The sequence below is a fragment of the Mesoplodon mirus genome (assembly GCF_964341445.2).
Source record: "Mesoplodon mirus genome assembly, chromosome: X".
NCBI classification, from domain to species: domain Eukaryota; kingdom Metazoa; phylum Chordata; class Mammalia; order Artiodactyla; family Ziphiidae; genus Mesoplodon; species Mesoplodon mirus.
Window position 1 is genome coordinate 117,687,969 of NC_138981.1, and position 12,071 is coordinate 117,700,039.

Here is a 12,071-nt window from a genome sequence, read left to right on the forward strand (position 1 = left end):
TGTATACCAGAGACCATTAGACCACTGCCTAGTCTCAGAGTGGCCATTGAGTGGTGTATATGCAAGACAGATCCAAATAACACTGCAAATGCTCTGAAAACTAAATTGACATTGGAACCACAGCCCAGAGAAGTTGGGTTGAAACTTGTAGCCTGAACCTCACCAGGTCTATTAACTTCTAAAGCAAAAATAAAACAGCACAAAACAAACATAAAACCACATTTTCCTTAGAAGTCATACGAGACCCAGAGTCTCATATTCAAAATGTGCAGGATGCAATCCAAAATTACTCAGCATATGAAAAATCAGGAACCTCAACTTGCAAGGGAAAAAACAAAATGATCATCAGATTCCAGCTCCAAGATGACACAGATGTTGGAATTATGACAATACTTTGAAGCATCTATTATAACCATGGTTCAATAAATAAGGGCAAATACTCTTTGTCTTCCTCTCTTTTTCTGCCTTCTCTGGTTTTAATTAAGCATTTTATGTGATTCCAGTTTTTCTTCTCTCTTAATATATCAATTATACTTCTTTTTTAAAAAACTTTTTAAAGTGGTTGCCCTAGAGTTTGCAATGTACACTTACAACTACATCAATTTCAAATAACACTATACAACTTCACAGGTAGTGATGGTACCTTATAAAGGAGTATTCCCAATTCCTCCCTCCCATCCCCTATAACATTATTGTCATTCATTTCACTTATCTATAAGCTATAATCACCAAATACCCTGTCGCTACACTTACTTTAACAAACTGTTATAGCAATTAAGAATGAGAAAAATAAAAGGTTTTTAAACCTTCATTTATTCCTTCTTTAACACTCCTCCTTTCTTTATATAGATCTGGGTTCTGACCTATATAATTTTCCTTTTCTCTGAAAAGCTTCTTTTATAATTTCTTGCCATATGTGCCACTGGTGATGAATTCCCTCAATTCCTGTTTGCCTGAGAAACTTAAATACTCTTGAAACAAATGGAAAGGTAGAAAGTTTCAGCAAAGAAATAGAAAATATAAGGATGGAACTGAAAAATATGATAATTGAAGTAAAAATTCATTGGATGTGGTCGATAACAGAAAGGAGTTCTAAGAGGAAAAGTTCAGTGTACTTGAACATAGATAAGTAAAAATTATCTGGGAATTCCTTGGCAGTCCAGTGGTTAGGACTCTGAGCTTCAACTGCAGGGGGCACGGGTTCAATCGCTGGTGGGGGAACTAAGATCCCACATGCTGCGTAGTGTGGCCAAATAAATAAATAAATAAAAATAAAAATTATCTTAAAATGAACAAAATAGCGAAAAATGATTGAAAAAGAATGAACAGAGACTCAGGGATCTGTAAAACAATATAAACATAAACATATAAATTAAATATTTGTTTCATCAGAGTCCCAGAAGAGAGAAAAAGAGTGTGGCACAGAAAGAATACGTGAAGAAATAACTGATGAGAACTTTCCAAATTTAGCAAAGGACATGAATTTGCATGTTCAAGAAGCTCAGGGAACACTACCCAGGATAAACTCAAGGAAATTCACATGTAGACACATCATAATCACACTACATAAAACTAAATATGAAGAAAAATATTGAAAGCAGCCAGAAAAATACCACATTACATATAGTGATAAAATGATAGTGCATTTCTCATCATAAACTATGGAGGCAAGAAAGACATGTCATAACATTAAAAAATGACTCTAAAGATGAATTGTTAACGCATAATTTTGTATCCAATGAAAATATTCTTCTGGAATGAGGGTAATATAAAGATATTCTCAGATGAAGGAAAACTGAAAGAATTTATCAACAGAATACCTGATCCAAAAGAAATGCTAAAGGAAATTCTTCAGATGGAAGGAAAAGGATACCAGAGGAAAACCTGGAATATCAGGAATGGACGAAGAGCAACAGAAATGGTAATTGTATGGGTAAATATAATAAATGATTCTTCTCATTTATGTTCTTTAAAATATTATGAAGGTGGAAAGTAAAAATTATAATGTTGACTAATGCGATTTTCTTTTTTTAAAAATATTTATTTATTTATTTGGCTGCACCAGGTCTTAGTTGCAGAATGCGGGATTTTTAGTTGTGGCATGTGAACTCTTAGTTGCGGCATGTGGGATCTATTTCCCTGACCAGGGATAGAACCTGGGCCCCCTGCATTGGGAGTGCAGTGTCTTAGCCACTGGACCACCAGGAAAGTCCCTCATGCGATTTTCAATGTACGTAAATAAAATATGTAAGACAAGTACAACAAAAAGTGAGGAGGTTGAAGGAACTCATATAGTGGTAAAGTTTCTACATTTCACTTGAAGTAGTAAAATATTGATTCTGAGTAGGCAGTGCTAAGTTAAGTATGTATATGGTAATCCCTAGAGTAACCACTTAAGCAGACATGCAAAGAGATTTACTAAAAAACTCAATGGATAAATTAAAATGGAATACTAAATAATATTATTATAGTTAATATAATTAATTTATAATATAAGAAATATATTTGGATTAATAAATCTAAAAGAAGGTAAGAAAGAGAAACGAGGAAAAACAAACAGAACAAAGAGAAAACAAGTAACAAAATAGTAGACTTAAATCCAAACATGTTGATAAATATATGTCAATGATCTAATCACATTAATTAAAAGACACAGATTATCAGCATAGATTTTTTTTTAAAAAAAGATTCAGTGGTATGCTTTCTACAAGAAAGCCTTTTTTATGTAATGAAATAGGCAAGGTAAAAGGAAAGAATGGGAAAAGATATATATCATTCAGTCACTAATCAAAATAAACTGGACTGACTATATTAATGTCAGATGAAATGGACGTGAGAGCAAGGAAAATTACCAAGGATAAAGAACAACATTACATAATGATAAAAGAATCAAATCACCAAGAAGACATAAAATCCTAAATGTGTATGCAACTAAAACAAAACTTCAAAATACGTGAAGCAAAAAATGATAGAACTGGGAGAATTGGGTGAATCCCCAATTATAGTTACAGACTTAAACATTCCTTTCTCAGTAATTGATAGAATAAGTACACATGTTATCAACAAGGCTATAGAACTGAACAACACCATCAGACAACAGTATCTAACTGGCATTTATAGAACAGTCTACCCAATGATGGCAGAATACACATTCTTTTCTGCTGCAAATGCAACATTTACCAAAATAGACCAAATCCTGGGTCATAAAACAAATTGTAACAGGTTTAAAATAATTAAAATAATAAAAAGCATGTTGACTGACCTTAATGGAATTAAACAAGAAATCAACAACATAAAGCTAACTGGAAAATCACCAATTGATTAGAAACTAAATCATATGCTTCTTAATAATCCATGTGATAAAGAGGAAGTTGGGAAATGAGAAAATAATTTGAATTAAATGAAAATGAAAATACAACATATCAAAATTTGTGCTGTGTTCCTAAAACAATGGTTAGAGGAAAAATTATTGCTTTAAGTGATTATGTTGGAAAAGAAAAAAGTTCTCAAATCATTAATCTAAACTTTCAGTTTATGAAACTAGAAAAGGAAGGAAGAGAAAAAGAAACTCAAAGTAGAAGGAAGGGAATAATAGCAGAAATCACTGAAATTGAAGACAGAAAAGCAATAAACAGTAAAACCAAGAGCTATTTTTTTTCATGAAAAGATGAATAACATTGGCAAATCTCTAGCTAGGCTGACAAAGAAAAAGAATGAGAAGGCACAAATATTATGAATAAAAGAGGAAATGTCACTACAGACATCACCAATGTTATATGGATAATAAGGGAATACTACAAATGACTATGCGCATAAATTTGATTGCTTAGATGTAATGGATCGATTCTTTAAAATTTTCAAAGTATCAAAACTTACTCAGGAAGAAATAGATAACTTGATAATCGTATTATTAAATAAAATGTGTATGGAAACACAGAAGACTCCGAATAGCCTCCCTCCCACCCCTGTGTGGTCACAAAGCACGGAGCTGATCTCCCTGTGCTATGCAGCTGCTTCCCACTAGCTAGCTATTTTACATTTGGTAGTGTATATATGTCCATGCCACTCTATCACTTCGTCCCAGCTTAGCCTTCCCCCTCCCCGTGTCCTCAAGTCCATTCTCTACGTCTGCGTCTTTATTCCTGTCCTGCTCCTAGGTTCTTCAGAACCTTGTTTTTTTTTTTAGATTCTATATATATGTGTTAGCATACGGTATTTGTTTTTCTCTTTCTGACTTACTTCACTCTGTATGACAGACTCTAGGTCCACCCACTTCACTACAAATAACTCAATTTCGTTTCTTTTTTAAAATTTTTTATTTATTTTTTTAACATCTTTAATGGAGGATAATTGCTTTACATTGTTGTGTTAGTTTCTGCTGTATAACAAAGTGAATCAGCTATACGTATACATATATCCCCATATCTGGATCCTTCATTCGAGATACTAAATATCTATTAAGGCAGTCCAAGTGGGCGCTACATTTATATTTAAACTGTGGGCTTATACTAAAATAGATTCTTAGTATACCTAAGTCTTTTTTTTTAATGTGCAAATGTTCAGCCTATCACCTATATCCTGTAAAGGTACTATATTTATTATTTGTGGGATTTTAAAGGGAGGGGTGCAATTTGAGTAAAGGATGTTAAATTGATTTGCTTAAATTCATCTCATCAGATTAAGATTTCTCTTCTTAAAAATCTTATGCCTTTTTTATTCTTTTTATTTAAACATCTTTATTGGAGTATAATTGCTTTACAATGTTGTGTTAGCTTCTGCTGTATAACAAAGTGAATCAACTATATGTAAACATATATCCCCATATGCCCTCCCTCTTGCGTCTCCCTACCACTCTCCTTATTGCACCCTTCTAGGTGGTCACAAAACACGGAGCTGATCTCCCTGTGCTATGCGGCTGCTTCCCACTAGCTATCTATTTTACATTTGGTAGTGTATATATGTCCATGCCACTCTCTCACTTCGTCCCAGCTTAACATTCCCCCTCCCCGTGTCCTCTCCCATGGGTTTTGAATAATTAGCCCACGAGGCTGAAGTGGAATGGAATGCCTCTTCCTAAGGCTATGGTTACCTGCTCATGATGACAGCTGTGTTTGAGCGCTACCCAGATGTTTACCCTGCATCCTCTGACTGGTGCTTTTCTTATTGTTTCCTATTCTGCAGTGATCAAAAAAGATCTTCCCAGCAAAATGTTGGTGAGACTGAAAAGCCTACCAACATTTTGGAAAGCTACGTTCAGCTCTCTGTGACAGGTGGCTCTAGACTGAACCCCCATCCCTTCCACGCTTGACAGTGGGATCCAACCACTTTCTCTGTCCCTAGGAATTCGTCACAATTTTCACTTTGGATTCTGAGATCTACAACCTCCTTCCCCTCAACACAGACACCCTTCTGGCTCATTTCCAGGGTTGGGCTCAGGAGAAGAAGCCATCAACCTGTGCAAGTTCTCATGTCTGGAACTAGGCGGCCAACTTTAATATCATTGTTATAAGTGGTTATTAAAAAAGAAAAAGAAACCTCAGAATTGACTTATGAGAAAACCCTAAGTTACAAAGTCAGAACCAGTGACCTACTGGTTTATTGTGTTTCTTTGGGAAACACTTTGGGCTGTGCTCTGGATGACTGATGCTTACACCAGGAGGCATGCTCTAATAACAACACATTGGTCTTTACCATCCCTAAAAAAATTGTATACACGAATCTGTAATTTTAAGACATAAGTCTTTAAAATCCAATTTCATGTTTCAAGTTTTTCTACTGATTAAAATTGCTGCTTGGCAAAGTTTTCTAAGTTTATATTATATTGTAATAAGGAGTAAAAATCAAATCAACAAATATTGATGAAAAATTTACTAAATGCAAGACTATCAATACGTCGTACTATTTCATATCAACATAAATTCTCCCTCTCCCCATCCTGCCATAAATTGGAGTAGTTAAAAAAAGAATTTTAACTTTTAGGGCTCTGTAGTCTTAAAATTGTAGGTAGTAATTTTAAATAAATTTAATACTCACATATATGCAAAAATCTCTCCAAGCTTAGCTTTTACATGAAAAGTTTCAGAATATATATCTAAATTTTAACCGTGGAAAACAGGCTGTATAGAATTCCTCACTGGGTTTGAGAAACACCATAATAATTAAGTTTGGGCAGCTGCTATATATTTGCGGTGTTCTTAAAGCTGCAAAATTCTAACATAGCTCAGGCATATGGAACCAAGGATGTTCTTATATTATCTTATTGAAAGACTCAGGTAACAAATATAGGGAGAAATATGTCAGCTTTAAGTATTTGATTAAGCATGTATCAATTTTAGTTTTGGCATTAAATCCCATTACAAAAAATGCTTTTCCAACAAAATTCTTTATATAATAATACTATAAAAATATCTAAGTCCCAGTCAGTGATGAATCCACTTATTTCCAGAAATATTTGATGCAGCAAAATTCTGGTCTAGCTCACACACTTGGCCTGTTCTTTTGTGTTGAAGGGTTTTCACATCCCACTCTCAAAATTCTAGTTTCATTGCAAGAGATCAACCATTCCCATTTCCTTCATCCATCCAAATTATGCAGTGCTTGAATATCCAATTGAGCTAGCCATATAATGATTTCCTGGAAGTGTGTCAGGAAGATATAAGCTCTGCTTCTATTAGGATTTGAATTTGATCATGTGTCTTTTAGAACACATACGCAGGCAACCATAAAATAAATGTGAAATTAAATACTTACAACACAAGGCAGGTCAGGCCATTACTTCCTTGGAAGGAAATGTTGACGTTGAAGAACCTAGATGACCACTATAATTCTTCGGATATTTGTCATTTAGTTTTATTACTTTTTTCCATATTGGCTTTAAGAGTAACACTACTTAATGCCTTGTGACTATGCTCGGGAATATTTTATTTTTTATAGTTGGTTTATATTTATATTTATATATTTTCATAGTTGGTTCAAAAATATAACCTGGTCCCCCATTCTGCAATCTAGAAAGCCTCAAGGTTATTTAATGAATCACGAATAGCTCTCCAAATCAGCCTTTGATTTTTCTTTGCTTTGCTTAAGGAGTTTCAGAATCATAAAATTCTGGAAGGGATTCTTAATGTTCCCAAAGCCCATCCCCTACTCCCAAACGTTCATGGAGAAATGTTGAAAACATTTTTATGCTTAAGCCAGATCCTAGACATAGATAGTTCTTAAATACATACCAGAGGCAATTCTCTACCTCTGTAATCTTTCTTGAACTTCTCTTCTTTAACTCCTTGTAGTTCAGTTATAGTTCATTTATTTAGAAACATAGTGGTTGGTGGTTAGAAGATTCTTCAGTCGTGTTGATTATTTTGGACCAAGAACTTTTATCATGATGTTGGGATTCTGGCCACAGTCTTTACCCCAACCATCTTGTGAATGCGTTGAATTGGAGATTTGGTCTTTTCACCCCTCAGTCTCTAGAGTTTATCACACTACCTGCATATAGTAGGAGTTCAATAAATGGTGATTATAAGAATGAATGCATGTATGGCTCAATAAGTAGGGTAACACCAGGAACAGAGTGTTTTGGAAGGTTAACCTGGCCCTGAAAAACATCATAGATGGGAAGAAAGAGCTGCTAAGAAGAAATACCTATTAAAAGACTGTTTCAGTAAGACAAGCTGATGTGAAGAGACATAGACAAAGCTGGGGAGGGAGGAGAGAATTAAATGAAGGAGAGGGAATTGTATAGGAATCATTTTTGAAGGTACCTAGGTAAGACAATATAGGGGAAGGGAAGGAGTTAAATTTGAGACCATGGTGGTACCACTATTGAAGAAGAAATTCATTCCCAATGTTGTGTTTATGTTTATCATTGTTGGGTAGCTTCATGCTTCTAATGGAGTGATTTATCAGCCTATCGTTAATCGTATATTAGATTTTTAGTCAGAAGCTAAAACAGCACTTTTTATCAGCACAGTTATAATTTCTGCATATATAGGTCAAAGCCAGCTCCATTAATTTTATCCTGTAAAGATGTGCGTACTTTCCAAACAAGTTCTGTCCTTTGAAGTACTTAACTGTAATTCAGAATATGGATGAATAGTCCTATCATAAAATAAATTGATTTGATTGAATACTTTGGTATGTGACTTACTCCTGCAGTGTAGTATTTCCAGTTTTTCCCCTCTAAATGTATATATAGAAAATGGGTTATTTTCTTATTGTACTTTTGAAAATACTGTGTACATTGTGAATGTAAGAGTGTAAAAGATTTGTTTCCAAAAGTTCTAGAATGGAATGTCTTCAATTACTTCTTTTCCCACCTCTCCCCCAGCACTAGAGTGGTCTGAACTGTCTGGCAGTGTTGTTATGGCCAGAGTAGTGTATGGCTGGAGCTGCTACCATGACAAACTGGCAAAATGGGAGAAGCAAACTTTTGGTGACAAAATTACTCCATACTCCTAATCACCAAGCACTTGTGTACTCTGTGGCTGGGTAGACTTATAAATGGTACCCAAAGAGCAACTAGATTTCAGTTTTGCCAGTACAAGACATGGGGTGAACTTGGTTAGGCTCATGACCACTCACTAGCATGGGGTTAAGGAGAGGGCTTGCAGTGGTAGTTTTCTTTCATTAACTTCCATTTATTGAGCAATTATTACTTGCCAGACACCGTGCTACATACTTAACATGCATTATTTTATTTGACTTTCACAGCAACTGTATAACAGGTACTATATCTCATTTGTAGACAGCAGGATTGAGACACAGCGAGTTAAAATAATTTGTTGAAGGCAGCACAACTGGAAAAGAGCAAATCTAGGATTTGAACCCATGTCAGTTTGACTCTGAAGTCCTTCCTTTCTTTGGCTTGTTTTCTTGTTTTTATTCAAATATAGTTGATGTACTATATTATGTTAGTTTCAGGTGTACTACATAGTGATATGACATTTGTATACATTATGAAATGACCACCACGTCTAGTAGCCACCTGTTCCCATACAATATTATTGACCATATTCCTCATGCTGTGTATTACAACCCCATGACTTATTTAATTTATAACTGGAGTTTTGTACCTCTTAATTCTCCTATTTTACCCACCCACCTACCCCCTCTCCATGAGTCTGTTTTCATTTTGTTTGTTTTGTTTTTTAGATTCCACATATAAGTGAGAGCATGAGGTATTTATCTTTCTCTGGCTGACTTATTTCACTTAACATGATACCCTCTAGATTCATCCATGTTGCTGGAAATGGCAAGATTTTATTTTTTTATGGCCAAGTAATATTCCATTGTATATATACCACATCTTATTTATGCATTCCTTTGTGGATAGACACTTAGGTTGCTTCCATATCTTGGCTATTGCAAATAATGCTACAATGAACATTGGGGATTATATACTTTTTCAAATTAATGTTTTTGTTTTCTTCTGGTAAATACTCAAAAGTGATATTGCTGGATCATATGGCAGTTCTATTTTTCATTTCTTTTTTTTTTTTTTTTTTTTTTTGCAGTACATGGGCCTCTCACTGCTGTGGCCTCTCCCGTCGCGGAGCACAGGGTCTGGACGCGCAGGCCCAGCGACCATGGCTCACGGGCCCAGCCACCCCGCGGCATGCGGGATTCTCCTGGACCGGGGCACAAACCCGTGTCCCCTGCATCGGCAGGCGGACTCTCAACCACTGTGCCACCAGGGAAGCCCCTATTTTTCATTTCTTGAGGAACCTCCATATTATTTTCTTTAGTGGCTGCACCGATTTACAATCCTGCCAACAGTTCACGAGAGTTCCCTTTGCTCCACGCCCTTGCCAACATTGGTTATTTGTAGTTTTTCTGATGATGCCCATTCTAACAGGTGTGAGACGATGGTTTTGATTTGCATTTCCCTGATTATTAGTGATATTGAGCATCTTTTTATATGCCTGTTGTCCATCTGTATGTCTTCTTTGGAGAAATATCTGCTCAGGTCCACTGCCCATTTATCAGTTGGGTTGTTTATTTGATGTTGAGTTGTTTGAGTTCTTTGTGTATTTTGGATATTAACCCTTTATCACATATATTGTTTACAAATATCTTACCCCATTCAGTAGGTCGGCTTTTCATTTTATTGGTGGTTTCTTTCACTAAGTTTTTTAGTTTGATGTAGACCCATTTTTTAATTTTTGCTTTTGTTTCCCTTGCCTGAGGAGACAGATCCAAAAAGGTATTGCTAAGACTGATGTCAAGAAGCATATGCTGGGCTTCCCTGGTGGCACAGTGGTTGAGAGTCCGCCTGCTGATGCAGGGGACACGGGTTTGTGCCCCGGTCCGGGAAGATCCCACATGCCGCAGAGCGGCTGGGCCCGTGAGCCATGGCCGCTGAGCCTGCGCGTCCAGAGCCTGTGCTCCGCAACGGGAGGGGCCACAACAGTGAGAGGCCCGCGTACCGCAAAAAAAAAAGAAAAAAAAAAGAAAAAAAGCGTACGCCCATGTTTTCTTCTAAAAGCTTTATGGTTTCAGGTCTTACATTTAAGTCCATTTTGAGTTTATTTTTGTATATGGTGTGAGGAATTAGTCCAGTCTGACTCATTTGCATGTAACTGTACAGTTTTTCCAACACCATTTATTGAAGAGGCTATCTTTTCCCCATTGTATGTTCTTGCCTCCTTTGTTGGATTAATTGCCCATATAAGTGTGGGTTCATTTCTGGGCTCTCTATTCTGTTCCATTGATCTATGTGTCCATTTTCCTTCTTTCTTCCATATTCCACCCTTCTCTCTAGTTAGTGATAAACTATATTAATGAGGAGCATTTTGGGAGATGCTCTGCAATAGGCACTTATAGTGGATTGGATTTTTTTTTTTTTTTTTTTTTTTTTGCGGTACGCGGGCCTCTCACCACTGCGGCCTCTCCCGTTGCGGAGCACAGGCTCCGGACGCGCAGGCCCAGCAGCCACGGCTCACGGGCCCAGCCGCTCCACGGCACACAGGACCCTCCTGGACTGGGGCACGAAACCATGCCCCCTGCATCGGCAGGCGGACCGCCAACCACTGCGCCACCAGGGAAGCCCCAGTGGATTTGGATATTGGATTTTGACAGTGGACCATGCTAACTTTGCTAATCATGTGGTGGAAAGCCGTAGCATTTCTTAGAGACTTTGGTATGTGATTTAGGATGCTGTTGGCATGAGAATTAGAAGCTATGGCTGTAAGTGGGGTTGAAATAATAGAAATAATAGTGATGATGGTTATGATGATGATCATGATCATGATAAATATACTATACTAATAATTATGGTGATTTGGACTTAAAGAAAAGTGAAGCTGGGGAGATTAAGCGACTTGCCATATAGTCATATAAGTACAATCAGTGGTGTGCTGCGGCCAGCTTGTACTAGCTTGCGAGAGCCAATTGTTAAATTTTCAAGAATTTTGTGAGATGGTTGATATATTTCAGGAATTTGAAATTTGCATGGTAGTTGTATTTACACCATGGAAATTGGCAAATGATATAAATCAGGGCTCCTGCCCCCCCCCATTTACCAGCACAACAGTGGCTGTATCTGTCTAATTTAACCACCATGCTTTATTATCTCCACATTAACCAGTGTGCTTTGTTATCTCTTCATTTGTTCTATTTTTATCTTATTGAAGATTTTCTGACTCAAGTCATATACAAAAAAGATCACTAAATGTCAATGGGAATGAGATAACTAATAGATGGCACATTTTCTCCAACTAACCTTTCTCATTTCCAGGAGCAACTAATTGTTTTTTATCTTGCAGGCACAGATTTGACATAAATGAAATGAGTGGCTATTGGGTGGGGGTATCTGTATCTCACAAAAGATTTGTCTATTATCTAAGTTTGGAGATGGGTGGTAAACAGAAACGTGTGTGTGTGCATGTGCATGTGTGTGTGTGCTTGTGCATGTATGTTGCAGGGTAGGGGATGAACAGTATTTGACAAATATTCCCATGCAAGAAATTTATTTTTACTCTTTCTTGTTTCTCCTTTTCCTCATATCCTTACATCTAGTTTTCCTGTTTTTTTTTTTGTCCCTTCTCTTAAACAATGTTATTGTTAGGGTCACA